The sequence below is a fragment of the Sinohyriopsis cumingii genome, chromosome 13 (genome assembly GCF_028554795.1).
Source record: "Sinohyriopsis cumingii isolate HCF-2022 chromosome 13, ASM2855479v2, whole genome shotgun sequence".
Classification (NCBI taxonomy): domain Eukaryota; kingdom Metazoa; phylum Mollusca; class Bivalvia; order Unionida; family Unionidae; genus Sinohyriopsis; species Sinohyriopsis cumingii.
The window spans coordinates 49,453,164-49,468,820 of record NC_142973.1 but is presented as its reverse complement, the minus strand read 5'-3'; the positions used below and the strand labels follow the sequence as shown (position 1 = coordinate 49,468,820).

At 32.1% G+C, this 15,657-nt stretch overlaps 1 protein-coding gene across 1 annotated transcript in view; it reads right to left on the bottom strand.

Moving 5' to 3' along the window:
• Positions 1–11,929, bottom strand: part of LOC149785519 (protein cycle-like) — a 161,053-nt gene extending 149,124 nt beyond the window's left edge. The window contains exon 1 of the mRNA XM_089931201.1: positions 11,778–11,929. The gene's annotated coding sequence lies outside the window, so the exon portion shown is untranslated. The remainder of the gene's footprint in view (positions 1–11,777) is intronic.
• Positions 11,930–15,657: the final 3,728 nt, after the last annotated feature.

The window sequence follows — 15,657 nt, the reverse complement described above, 5'->3', positions numbered from 1 at the left end:
CCAAATGCTACAAATGGAACTGGCACCTATATTCAAAATACCAGTACTGCACATGGAATTGCCATCAATATTACAAATTTAGTTCAAAAGTGCACAGCTACTGAAAAATTGCTACGTATCTCCAAGAAAGGAAAGACACAAACTAGCAAATTATTAACCTGCTTTCTTTGCAAAATCCTTGAAGACACAATGCCATTCAGTTAAATACTTCAATATGGCTGTGATGCAGAAGTAATATTATTGTGCAAAACCCATCTTCCTCCTTTTTAACTGTGACCTTTGACCTTTTGACCTCAAAATCAATAGGCATGTTCCTTACCTCAAGTTAAAGTCATCCACCAACTTTGGTTCAAGTATATTATGCAGAATTAATACAATTGTGTGAAAATGATTCTCCTTTCTTCAGGACAACCTTTTTGAGCCAGAGATCTATAGGGTTCTTACTTACCCCAAGTGCAAACCATCAACAAATTCAATAGCAGTAGACATCACGGAACTCCAGCTATTGTGAGGACATAATTTATCTTCTTATGACCTTAACCTTTGACTATTTGGCCCCAAAACTGATAGAGCTCTTCCTTACCACAAAAAATGCAAATCATCCACAAAGTTTGATAATTATAGATAGTGAGGAATTCAAGTTATTGCTCAGAAACCATTTTGTTTTTACCCACAATAACCTTCACCTTGACACCAAAATCAATAGGCTTCTTCCTTATCCCAAGCACAAGCCATCCACAACAGTTAGTGATTGCTGATGATCGAGAACTAATGATATTGTGCAAAAACTATTTTTCTTCTTTCAAGTCAGACTGACCTAGTCTTTCAACCTTTAGACCCTGAAATTGATAGAATTCTTCCTTAACTCAAGTGCAAGCCATTCCCAAATTCTGATAACTTTAAACAGCAAACAACTTGAGTTTTTGTGTAGAAATAAAATCAGTAACATAGCATGGCTGCCATATAAAATCGATCACAAACTTGCCTGGCAGAATTGAAAAAAAATGGGGAGTAAAGGTGAGATATGAAATTCAACCATTCCAAATGTCACATTTTATACACTACCAAACCATAGAAAACTATCTCAACAGAGTATTTCCTTCAGGGCATTCAATTAGAAATTGTCAAATCTGCCAAATACCTAGCTGCACACATCTCAAACAACTTTTCCTGGAGCACACTCATATCACCAGAAAAGTACAAAAAAAATCTGGACTCCTGCAACAAGAACATCAAATTTCATCATGAAAACCTAAAATTTCCTACAAAACTTTGGTGTGCCCACAACTGGCATATGCCTTTACAGTATGGTCCCCTCACAATGAAAACTTGCCTATCAGCTTAAATGGTGAAAATCCTATGTCACAATGATAATCCATTTTACACTGGGAGACCAACAGGATATCTTAAGAATTCTTCTGGTGAAAACCCCACATCAACATGATTTTATGTTCAAGTGTTTGTTGTGATAACACAATTTTTATTATGGCTGCCATATTGGATGTCAGACTGGTACCATTTTTATTTTGGACCAGCAAGACATATCAAGAAGTCTTTTAGTGAAAACCCCATGTTGATACAACATCAGGATGAATAGTGATAAGATTTTCAAGACTGTGGTCATGGTTGCCATATTGGACTTCAGAGCTGCACCATTTTTATTTAGGACAATCTAGATTTCATAGCCATGTTAATATAGCTAGTCATATAGGAGGAGTAGCGATAAGATTTTCAAGATGGCCACTGTAGCAGCCATACAAGAATTCAAATTAGCATCATCTTAATTTAGGACCAATTAAACATCATAAAAAGTCTTTCAGTGAAAACTTTTGTCATGGTCATATTAGATTTTCAGGCAGCACCAATTTCAATTAGAGCCAACTAGACATCATAAAACGTCTTCTACTGAGAACCCAATGCCAGTATGAATAGCCATAAGACTGTCAAGATGGTGGCTATCTTGGACATCAGGTGAGCACCATGTTCATTTAGAAAAACTGGATATCATAAGTATTTCAAACCTCCTGTTGATATGGTAGTAATAAACAACAGGATTTTCAAGACAACCACTGCAGTAACCATAATGGATGTCCAAGAGGAACCATCTTAATGCTGCCCAACTAGACAACATTAAGAAGACTTGGAAAAAACCAAAGCAATATGACTTTCTGTTTAGCACAAGTAGTGATAGCATAATATTCAAGATGGCTACTGTGATGGCCATGTTGGATGTCAGCTTGGCAACATTCCCATTTAGGAACAACTAGGCATCGTTATAAGTATATCAGTATAAACCCCATGTTGATATGACCATCCATTCAGGAGGAGTAGCAATGAAAACATTTTCAAGATGCTTGCTGTGGCATTATGTTGAACGTCTGGGCATCACCATTTGCATTTATGATAAATTAGACATTAAGGTGTGTGTGTGTGCACACGCATGCATGCATGTTGGTGTAAAGTTTCATGGCAATCCTCCGAGTAGTTATGGTGGAGTAGCAGCACCAAACTTGTGCTAATGGATGGCCATCGGACATAAGATAATGGCAAACAAAACAATGGACCATACCAAGCAATAAGCATGAAATGTAAGCCACAGAGACCTGTCATCTGTAATCTGTATGATACATTTTGAAATATATATCATATTCTTTGCTTCAGAAGAAGAGAAAATCTATGGAAATCAATAGATCTCTGAATTCATTCAACGTATGAAAGTTCAAATTTCAACATGGAGGAAAGATTTGTATGATTTTTGGGCCCCTCTCCAAGGTTGCTGGAATAGATCAAAGGTTAAATACCAGAATACTCCAGAGACTCCCTTTTGGTCATGTCTGCCTTTAATTTAGCTAGAAATTTTAAAAATATCTTTAACATTAAGCAAAAAATTATAAATTTTTAAAACTATTCTTAATCTAGGTTGTGGCCAAGCAGACAAAGAGATGAGCAGACAAGTACAATTTGTCAAATTGATTACCATGTCATGCTTGCATCAAGGCAAGAGTGATAAAGAAATTTATTATACTGACATTTTGAAATATTTTCTAAGGCACTTTATAACTGCAATTTTAATAATAATAATAATGTGTGTGTGTGTGTGTGTGTGTGTGTGTGTGTGTATTTATGTATGCATTAATTACTAGCAAGTGGCTGATAGTCTGACACTATTTTGTCATGAGATAGTGATTTGTCCAGTTGATTTCCACTACCAGAAATGTCTAAAAGAAAAAATCTCACAGCATACAGTACTCACACCAGATGTCAGAATAAGCAGATTATGATATAACAATGCACTGTTAAGATGGTTTGTTAATATGAACACATTTTTTTTTATCTAACAATAAATAAATTCCAGTGCATTTTATTATCAAGTTTGCAGCTCACATTTTTTATATATCTAAAAATAAATAAATTCCAGTGCATTTTATATCAAGTTTGCAGCTCCCATTTTTTATGTATCTAACAATAAATAAATTCCAGTGCATTTTATTATCAAGTTTGCAGCCCACATTTTTTACATATCTAACAATAAATAAATTCCAGTGCATTTTATTATCAAGTTTGCAGCTCACATTTTTTACATATCTAACAATAAATAAATTCCAGTGCATTTTATTATCAAGTTTGCAGCTCACATTGTTTATATATCTAAAAATAAATAAATTCCAGTGCATTTTATTATCAAGTTTGCAGCTCACATTTTTTATATATCTAACAATAAATAAATTCCAGTGCATTTTATTATCAAGTTTGCAGCCCACATTTTTTACATATCTAACAATAGATAAATTCCAGTGCATTTTATTATCAAGTTTGCAGCTGACATTTTTTATATATCTAACAATAAATAAATTCCAGTGCATTTTATTATCAAGTTTGCAGCTCACATTTTTTACATATCTAACAATAAATAAATTCCAGTGCATTTTATTATCAAGTTTGCAGCTCACATTTTTTATATATCTAAAACTAAATAAATTCCAGTGCATTTTATTATCAAGTTTGCAGCTCACATTTTTTATATATCTAACAATAAATAAATTCCAGTGCATTTTATTATCAAGTTTGCAGCTCACATTTTTTACATATCTAACAATAAATACATTCCAGTGCATTTTATATCAAGTTTGCAGCTCACATTTTTTATATATCTAAAAATAAATAAATTCCAGTGCATTTTATTATCAAGTTTGCAGCTCACATTTTTTATATATCTAACAATAAATAAATTCCAGTGCATTTTATATCAAGTTTGCAGCTCCCATTTTTTATGTATCTAACAATAAATAAATTCCAGTGCATTTTATTATCAAGTTTGCAGCCCACATTTTTTACATATCTAACAATAAATTCCAGTGCATTTTATTATCAAGTTTGCAGCTCACATTTTTTACATATCTAACAATAAATAAATTCCAGTGCATTTTATTATCAAGTTTGCAGCTCACATTTTTTATATATCTAACAATAAATAAATTCCAGTGCATTTTATTATCAAGTTTGCAGCTCACATTTTTTACATATCTAACAATAAATAAATTCCAGTGCATTTTATATCAAGTTTGCAGCCCACATTTTTTACATATCTAACAATAAATTCCAGTGCATTTTATTATCAAGTTTGCAGCTCACATTTTTTACATATCTAACAATAAATAAATTCCAGTGCATTTTATTATCAAGTTTGCAGCTGACATTTTTTATATATCTAACAATAAATAAATTCCAGTGCATTTTATTATCAAGTTTGCAGCTCACATTTTTTACATATCTAACAATAAATTCCAGTGCATTTTATTATCAAGTTTGCAGCTCACATTTTTTATATATCTAACAATAAATAAATTCCAGTGCATTTTATTATCAAGTTTGCAGCTCACATTTTTTACATATCTAACAATAAATACATTCCAGTGCATTTTATATCAAGTTTGCAGCTCACATTTTTTATATATCTAAAAATAAATAAATTCCAGTGCATTTTATTATCAAGTTTGCAGCTCACATTTTTTATATATCTAACAATAAATAAATTCCAGTGCATTTTATATCAAGTTTGCAGCTCCCATTTTTTATGTATCTAACAATAAATAAATTCCAGTGCATTTTATTATCAAGTTTGCAGCCCACATTTTTTACATATCTAACAATAAATTCCAGTGCATTTTATTATCAAGTTTGCAGCTCACATTTTTTACATATCTAACAATAAATAAATTCCAGTGCATTTTATTATCAAGTTTGCAGCTCACATTTTTTATATATCTAACAATAAATAAATTCCAGTGCATTTTATTATCAAGTTTGCAGCTGACATTTTTTACATATCTAACAATAAATAAATTCCAGTGCATTTTATTATCAAGTTTGCAGCCCACATTTTTTACATATCTAACAATAAATTCCAGTGCATTTTATTATCAAGTTTGCAGCTCACATTTTTTACATATCTAACAATAAATAAATTCCAGTGCATTTTATTATCAAGTTTGCAGCTGACATTTTTTATATATCTAACAATAAATAAATTCCAGTGCATTTTATTATCAAGTTTGCAGCTCACATTTTTTACATATCTAACAATAAATAAATTCCAGTGCATTTTATTATCAAGTTTGCAGCTGACATTTTTTATATATCTAAAACTAAATAAATTCCAGTGCATTTTATTATCAAGTTTGCAGCTCACATTTTTTATATATCTAACAATAAATAAATTCCAGTGCATTTTATTATCAAGTTTGCAGCTCACATTTTTTACATATCTAACAATAAATAAATTCCAGTGCATTTTATATCAAGTTTGCAGCTCACATTTTTTATATATCTAAAAATAAATAAATTCCAGTGCATTTTATTATCAAGTTTGCAGCTCACATTTTTTATATATCTAACAATAAATAAATTCCAGTGCATTTTATATCAAGTTTGCAGCTCCCATTTTTTATGTATCTAACAATAAATAAATTCCAGTGCATTTTATTATCAAGTTTGCAGCCCACATTTTTTACATATCTAACAATAAATTCCAGTGCATTTTATTATCAAGTTTGCAGCTCACATTTTTTACATATCTAACAATAAATAAATTCCAGTGCATTTTATTATCAAGTTTGCAGCTCACATTTTTTACATATCTAACAATAAATAAATTCCAGTGCATTTTATTATCAAGTTTGCAGCTCACATTTTTTATATATCTAAAAATAAATAAATTCCAGTGCATTTTATTATCAAGTTTGCAGCTCACATTTTTTACATATCTAACAATAAATAAATTCCAGTGCATTTTATATCAAGTTTACAGCTCACATTTTTTACATATCTAAAAATAAATAAATTCCAGTGCATTTTATTATCAAGTTTGCAGCTCACATTTTTCTATATCTAACAATAAATAAATTCCAGTGCATTTTATTATCAAGTTTGCAGCCCACATTTTTTACATATCTAACAATAGATAAATTCCAGTGCATTTTATTATCAAGTTTGCAGCTTCCTTTCATGATGCCTCTGAATTTAATAACTTCAAACCAAAGGTTGTATATACAAGATTAAATGGTCAACAATGTCACAAAAATGTCACAAAAAAAACCTCAGCAGATGGTATATTTTGTCACCAGTAAGGAAAATAAACTGCTATTTGAGATATTGGCAAAGCCAGCATGATCACTGACTAAACTTTTTTACACATTATTTTTTGTACCTTAAATAAGAAAAATCTTTTTTCTGTGTACAAAAAAAATACATGTACATGAAATAGTATGAGCCATGCCACAATCATCTTGTATTAGAATTCATATGTGATCACTCCCCAAAAACGATAAACTATTTATATGTTACTTTTTGCAATTTTAAGAAAGAAAAAAAGTCTGTATAGGAGAAAAAAATATACATATGAAATTTTAGGAGCCATACCCAAATTGTGTTATATCTGAATTTGTGTTAAAGCAGAGCATGTTATAGCGGGGTCACACTGTGTGTGTATTTGTGTATATATATATATATATATATATATATATATATATATATATATATATATATATATATATATATATATAACAGATTTTGGATTATAACCCCTTGGTCAGAGTCTAGAGGAGGGAGTCAAAGTGGTAGGTGAACATATTATTCAAATGTAATAAAAAGGCTGGAGAATTTCCAAAGAAAGCCATGTAAGTGTTTCAAGTAAAGTTTTTGACCGTGTTATCATGTTAAGAAAAGAAGATTAGTTTCAGCATAAAATTCTTGAAAACTTGTAAATTCTGCCAACATCAGAAATGTGAAATATTGGCCTTAAAATAAATACTGTTACTAATGATAGTTACGGTGTCTATGCATATGCTCTGTTGATCAAATCAATTTATTATTGTTCAGCCCAAAGATTGAATGAAAGGTAAGCAGTTTTGCAGTTAATGAAGTCTAGTGAAAAAGATTAAGGTGTGATTAGATAAAAACTTTTCATCTGTATTGTTCCTGAAAATAATAAACATCCAGAAAATCAAAGGACAATATTATAGATAAAGCAGTTATTAGCATGACCAGGCTTTTCTTGCAGGTGAGAAAATCCAGGCATTTTGTGGATATAAGGAGATACTGACAACTACTAGCCATGCAACAAACAAATTATGGACAATATTAACTTGTTTATCACACCAGAGTGGTAGTATTACTATCATGACAAAAGCAAGTCAGACTTTGAAAAACATTTTTTCCATATTTTGTGCTGAATTAGTGAGGAAATAATTATGGCAAAGGTGCAGAAAGAAACCTGTTTTAAATAAAACTACTTAAATTCCCAAAAAATTTCTTCACCAGTACGACAGATTCCACATTATCTGTCAAAAGACACTCTGTGACATATTTTATGTCAAGTACAATATGTACACATGTAATAACATTGCAACTGATCTTTTAATGGAGAATATGATTCCTCCTCAAATGAAAAGCAGAACAGGACCAACAAATTACGGCACACACATCGCCTTCACTATACACACAAATCTCCACACCCTCTTGATTGTACAACGGTGGAACATGCTATCCATTAAATTATAATAAGAAAGCAAAGAGTAAGAGAATTTTATTTGGTCGGACAAGTAAGTAACAAACCTGGGTATGCAAACATATATATATATATATATATATATATATATATATATATATATATATATATATATATATATATATATATATATACATACATACATACATACATACATACATACATACATACATATATATATATATATATTTATTTTTAAATTATTCTTTCTCAGCGTAAGATTCATAAAGTGAAACTGAGGCCATACTTGGAGTACATGACAAATAACATATATCAATTAGGTTTTTCCAGAGGACTGACCCACATCCGGGTATCTGTTTTGCATTGAAGCTAGATTTATTATTGATGTTTTGAGGAAGAATAGTGATTACTTGCCTCAACACTTGAGAAGTTAAAGTGTTTTATGTTGCAACCAGTTTTGGGGCTAATTATTTTGTTTTCTTCAAATTATTTGGATTCCAAGAGATTATTTTTCCGGAAATACCTGTGCTCTAAATTAATTCTTGGACAAGGACAGTTACCAAAATTTACACAGAATTGAATCACTGGAATATTATTTTCTGTGATTCAACAAAGAACTGTTGACACATCAGTACGATGCTGACCACAGCATACATCATCGCCTTCCATTTTGGATTTCATCGGGATTCAAACTCAGTTTCATTAGGACCGTTTATTGCCAGGACTTCTATTTGTTTAATTTTTTGGATTATTCTTGGGTTATTTTTGGATTTGATTCTTAAACACCTAAGTTCTTTTTCTCATTTTTACCTTGTTTTTCTAGGGAGAGCCTAAACACAAAACAACAGAGAGAGAGAGAGAGAGATGGACATACAGACAGACAGAGTCAAACAGACAGACAGAAAGTACAGGAGACCACCTTTTATTTTAGCAAAGCAAAAATCTTCAACACTTTACTAGGTTAATCATGGGTGTTGATGGATAGATGCTATCACAGATACTAAAATGATAGATGTCAAGCTGCCACCAAAGCTGGCTTATAAAAAAACCTGTTTTATGACCACCCACATCTACTGAGAATATCCAGCTAAAATCATAAACCCCATCTAATGACCACCCACATGTAATGAGAATATACAGCTACAATCATACAAAATAATAAAAAAAACTATTTTGTTTCCTTCAATATTCCTGTGTTTTGCAATGCTGGAATTCAACTCATGATATCCAGCTATTTTGGATTACTACCAGTAATTACAGACATGTTTGTTGATTTTATTGGATTTTTCCTGTAAAAGTGATCATTAAATTACCTAACTGATTGTTGATGTTATATCTCTACAATGACAAGCACCCACCTGACATGGAAAACAAGAAACTGATTATATGTACCATTTAACAGCAAAATGTGTTGAAGTTCATGCCAAAGAGGTAATTTGTGTCATCCAGCATGTCCAAAGCTCATGTCATTGAATCTCATATAACACTGACTGCAGAACTTTATCTCCACCTACTACATTAACAAGTTCATTTCTACATGTTGAAATTTAATGATGAAATTAGCAGTGACAGTCACATCAAGTTTAACTTTAAAAAATTTAAAAAATATGGCCCTTAATGTTTTAATATATTAATGTTCAAAACTCATTATATAATTCAGCCAAAATAAAGTCCAACTTGTGCTATATTCAATTAGGTCTTATCAGCAATCACTGCTGACATATGATTGGTCGGTCCTTGACTGTAATTATACTGCATTCTGTGGGTGGAGTGATGGTTAGATCAGTTACCAAACAATCCTGAAATCTACTGTCTGTACAAGTGACTGTAATTATACTGCATTCTGTGGGCGGAGTGATGGTTAGATCAGTTACCAAACAATCCTGAAATCTACTGTCTGTACATGTGACTGTAATTATACTGCATTCTGTGGGTGGAGTGATGGTTTGGTCAGTTACCAAACAATCCTGAAATCTATTGTCTGTACACCTGACTGTAATTATACTACATTCTTTGGGTGGAGTGATGGTTAGATCAGTTACCAAACAATCCTGAAATCTACTGTCTGTACATGTGACTCTAATTATACTGCATTCTTTGGGACCACTGGAGTGATGGTTAGATCAGTTACCAAACAATCCTGAAATCTATTGTCTGTACACATGATTGTAATTAGACTACATTCTTTGGGTGGAGTGATGGTTAGATCAGTTACCAAACAATCCAGAAACCTACTGTCTTTATGTGACTATGTAGTTCTGTTATGACAAGTCAAATCAAACTTATAGTAAATATTAATATTTTTCAAGAGGAAATGATTGATCTCCATGGCCATGTGTCTCCCTAACAAAATGATTGATGTTTCTATCTATCCTCCTATCCAACAAATAAACATACAGACAGACAGACAAACTGATAGACTTAAATATCTCTACATGCAGGATGCTGAAAGCAAAACCTTGATAACAAGAACACCTTAAGAATACACCCACTGCTCTTGGATGGTGGGGGTGTAATGTTTACACATCAACACATCTAGGTATATAATTAATTTAAAACTTGTACAAGTTCATTCAACATGTCTTTCATGGCAGTTGTCTGTCAGTAACTGAATCTATAGATGTCAGTCCAGTTATTGTTATCATTATTGTTATTATCATCATTATTGTTATCAATATTATTATTATCATTATTATTAACATTATTATCATTATTATTATTATTTATTATTATTATTATTTATCATTATTATCATCATTATTGTTATTATTATTATTATTATTATTATTATTAGTATCATTATCGATATTATTATTATTATTACTATTTATTATCATTTATTATCATTATTATTATTATCAGTATTATTATGTCAGGCAAGTATACATAAGTTAGTTATCTTTATTTTAAATATGACAAGATGGCATATCATACTTACAAGCTGACAACAAGAAGGCCAAGGTCTGCATGTTGAGTCTTTATCAAGGCATATGCGACCTTGACCCCATGGTCAAAATTGTAGAGGAAGCTTGCCCAAGCATGAATTACCTTATCTTCACAATCATTCAGCCAACGTATGAACAAAATCAGGGCCGGCGCCAAACCCAACCAGACTATCTGGTGCCCTAGGCAAGGTTAGATTCTGGCGCCCCCCCCCCCCCACGAAAATATCAATTTCAACATTTATAAACAATAAAAAAAAAAAAAAATGCGCCCCCTGAAATCAGCGCCCTAGGCGGCTGCCTAGTTTGCCTATATGATAGCGCCAGCCCTTAACAAAATCCATTTTGGGTTTGACAAAACATAAACAAATTAAAAAACTTGAACCTAAACTTTAACACAAATTTCCTATTTAACTGTGACTTTGATCCCAAAGTGATTCACACTAATAATAACAAGAATCTATCAAATTTTCAATGAAATATAAGCAAATGCAGAAACTTTAACCAAAACCTTAAACTGTTGATGATGATGATGATGATGATGATGATGATGATGATATGGTGCTGCCACTGTTCTGACATTGGACAGTAATATTTTTTATGTTATATATTATTATTAGTCAATATTTATTATTTTATATATTATTATTATTCAACCTTTTATGACACTGTCATGCAGATATTATCTTTAATGATGGCTGATTAATCCCACATATTACAAAAACACCAGCAACAGAATACAGTGATTTAAATTCCTAGAACTTGACAAAACTGCAAACATTTTTTTAATTTAAGATCAAATCACTCACTTCTGAATATGAAAGGAGTCAATAGTTCCTGGATGGTAAAACTTCACACTGGATAACTTTTCTTCTTCTGACCAGTCTGGGATCTTAACAATAATTCCATCTTGCACCACGTTCTTGGTCCTGATGGACTCCAACAACAAACTTCATGTGCATGGAATCTTTATATCTGAAAAAAAATATGTCAATAAAGTCTGGGAGGAATAAAATGTCTTGTCCTTGAGAAATTATGATATTTACCAATGCTGGGATGGTTCCAGGATTCTTCTTTATAGAGATTAAAATTTGAGAAAGGGAGCAGTTTATTTAGATTATAATGGTCGTTTTAATACTCTTTCCAGTTAAAACTATTATTTTGATTCAAAATTGGGTATTCTAAGTGAACCCTCACCTCATCTAAATCTGTCAAAGTTTTTAATAATTTAAATACATTATTTCAATGACTGCATTATGCAATTTTCTTACTGAACAACTTATGTTGCTAGTCCATGTTTATCCATTTGCCATATTTACAAGTTTTTTAAACCTGTGAAGCATGGATAACCCAGCATATATGTGCAAGTGTACATGTTTACTTTTCTATCTGTTAAAGAAAGCTGAAATGAAAAAGAAACTGCACACATTAGCAGCTTGAAAAAAATCTATTATTATATTACCTATTATATATCCAATTTTCTACAAGAAGCAAGTTAAAGTATTTTATCTATCTAATCTATTATGGTGACCTAACAGATTAACATATAAAAACTCATAGCACATAAATACCCAAGAAAACAACATAGGTGCCAAACTTGAATGATACCAGTAAAGCATGAAGAATAGGCTGCAGAGACCTAATCTTTGTAATTTTTGTATTGTGGTGTTATATTAGCTAAGACACGTCCACAAAAAATGCTAAAACAATCTCTGGCATCAAGCAAAGCAGAATAAACTCACCTACACCTAACTTCATTTATGAGGTGGAAGATATGACTCTCACCTGTGATTTTCCAGTAACTTTGGTAGACAGGTGAAATAGGGCCTAACTTTGGTAGACAGGTGAAACAGTGCCTAATATGATGCATTCACAAAGATAGCAGTATGGCTCTGCAGCCAACAATGCCCAGAGTATACACATACATCCAAAATTTAACCAAGATGTAACAAATAGAGAGGCAAATATAAGACAACATTCCTTTCCAAATTAATAGTGAAGCATTAAAATTAATTCAAACTGACCTATTTTTGAAACAACAACTAATAGCAATGACTATGTTGCACTGGGCTCCACTCAGCACAGCACTAAGCATAAGAATTCCAGCCCAAAAATTTGGGGATGGGAAATAAGGGGCCATAACTTTTGTAAATGTTAATGCTGACAAGGAATGCTTAAAATCCAACTTGTTCAACGTCTGATAAGTATAAAGGTGCACAATAACTTTGACTGAAATGCAATGTTTTCTTTGGAAAATTATCCTGCAATAAATAACCTTCAGAGTGTCAACAAGCACCTGCTGATGAATACATGTTGGGCGACAGATGATAAATGATGGATGCTGGTCCATACCATACATAAGTTCAATAGCTGGCCTTACAGCCAAGACAATTTCACTCAATGGCAATTATTTCCACTTATGGCCACATTTTAATTCTGAATCAACAAAATATTACACAAAGTCTTTTTAGCAAAAGCCTTATTCTGATATGACAGTTAATTTGGGAGGATGATGAGAATGTTTTTCAATGCTGTCCACAATGGCAGCCATTCTAAACATCAAATGGGCACCATTTTAAATTAATGTCAATATGACTCTCCATTTAGGAGGAATAGTGATAAGAGTTTCAAGATGGCCACTGTGGTGGCCATGCTGAACCTCAGGTCAGTGCCATCTTCATTTAGGACCAACTTGACATAATAAGTCTTTAACTGAAAACCCCATATCAGTCACACATTCCATTCAGGATGAGTAGCAGTAATATGATTTTCAAGATATTTGCTGTGGTGGCTATATTAGACTCTGCTCAACACCATTTATATTTAGAACCAACTAGACATCATAAGAAGTCTTTTCGTAAACACCTCGTGTTGACCATCAAATCAGGAGGAGTAGTGATAACAATAACAAGATTTTTTTTTTAATGGCTGATGTGGTAGCCACATTAGACATCAGACTGGCACCATATTCATTTATGACCAACTAGACATCATAAGAAGTCTTTGTACACTGTTTGGTGGCCATACTGGCTTTCATATTAGTACCATTTTCATTGGACATCATAAGTCTCTCAGTGAAAACTCCACATCAATATGACTTTCTTTTCAGAAGGAGTTGCAGTAACAAGATTTTCAAGATGGGTGTCATAGTAGCCATGCTGGATGTCAGATCAGCACCATTTTCATTAGGACTGGACATCATAAAAACTCCTTTGTGAAAACACCATGCTGAACTGACCATTCATTCCAGAGTAGCTATAGCAAGATTTTCAAGATGGCTGCCATGGTAGACATACTGGATGTCCGAGCAGCACCATTTTCATTTTGGACCAGTTAGATATCATATTAAGTATTTTAGTGAAATAGTGGCAAAGGTACTGATTTTGCATTGTGTGTTTCATGCAAAAGTGGATATTAACATTGTATAAAAGTTTAATGTAGTAGCATTTTACAGCACCTCAGCACTACACTGGCTATTATGGTGTCAACTAAAGGTAAAGTTCTGAAAAATGTAAAAATGTACTGCACACAAATTTGGGAAGACAAATCCTTCCAAATAAACAAAAGATAATGGTAACACAGATAAAATCCTTAAAACATACAGTCAAAATTTATTATATGCTTTGCATTCCCTACAAATGACTGATATTTTCTCTGAGGTCAAAATACTTTTGCCTTGCAGGGGAAGAAATTATATCACTAGGCCTAGGCAGACAACATTATGCATTGGAACAATGATTCTTCCTTAAGACAAACACACTCAATTTAAAGACCTTATCTGAGACTGAATCAAAAGCTCAGTGTCACTATGACATTCAGGTATTGATATGCAGAGGACATTCTCCATTAATTAAAAAACACTGAGTGATTCATTAGGGAAATCTGGACCAGAAAACTACTGACAGCTTGTTAAGTGAAAGCTTAATTATTAAAATCACATAGAATGTTGTTAGTGGTCACCAGGCAGTGAGCTTTTGAAGAACACTAAAATTTTATCAAAACTTGGTTCATGTTCAAAATCTGCTGTTTTATTTTAATATGAAAATACATTTTGTGACAAAAATTGCACTTGTTATGTTTTCAGTCTTCTTAAAACACAAAAAATGTGTAGATAAAACTCCAACTAATTTAGAAGTCAACCTTCTGATCAAAATTGTGAAATGTTCTGATTTTAAGTCTTGGGTTTTTTATATTGTGACAATTGTCACACATACATGTATGCGATGATCTTTATCTCTGAATGATAGATCGTGGAGTCTAGTGCAACAAAATGCACACAAACCAATAAAATTATTGATGTTATTGGATTGGATTGCCCTTTAATTGTGTAAAAAATCTATGTTCCAAAATGGTTAGATACATGTACTGTCGATACTTGCTTATAAGACAAGCCCAAATACAAACTGCACAATCCAGATCTGCTGTTGCATAATGCAGTGGCAGGTAAGGTTCTGCACAGTTTGCTAAGAGTAATCAGCAGAACAAACAACATAGACCCTTATCTGCAGGTGCACTATGATATGGCAGATCAGGATTTTGAACAAGGCTGATGAATGTTCTAAACATCTTTCTTCCATTCTTTAATATCTCTACTCTATGTCCTCTACTATTGGAACACATAAATGATGTGTCAAGCATGTACTATAAGTGAGAGCCAAATATGTCACAATTTCAATAAAAGGTCAAACA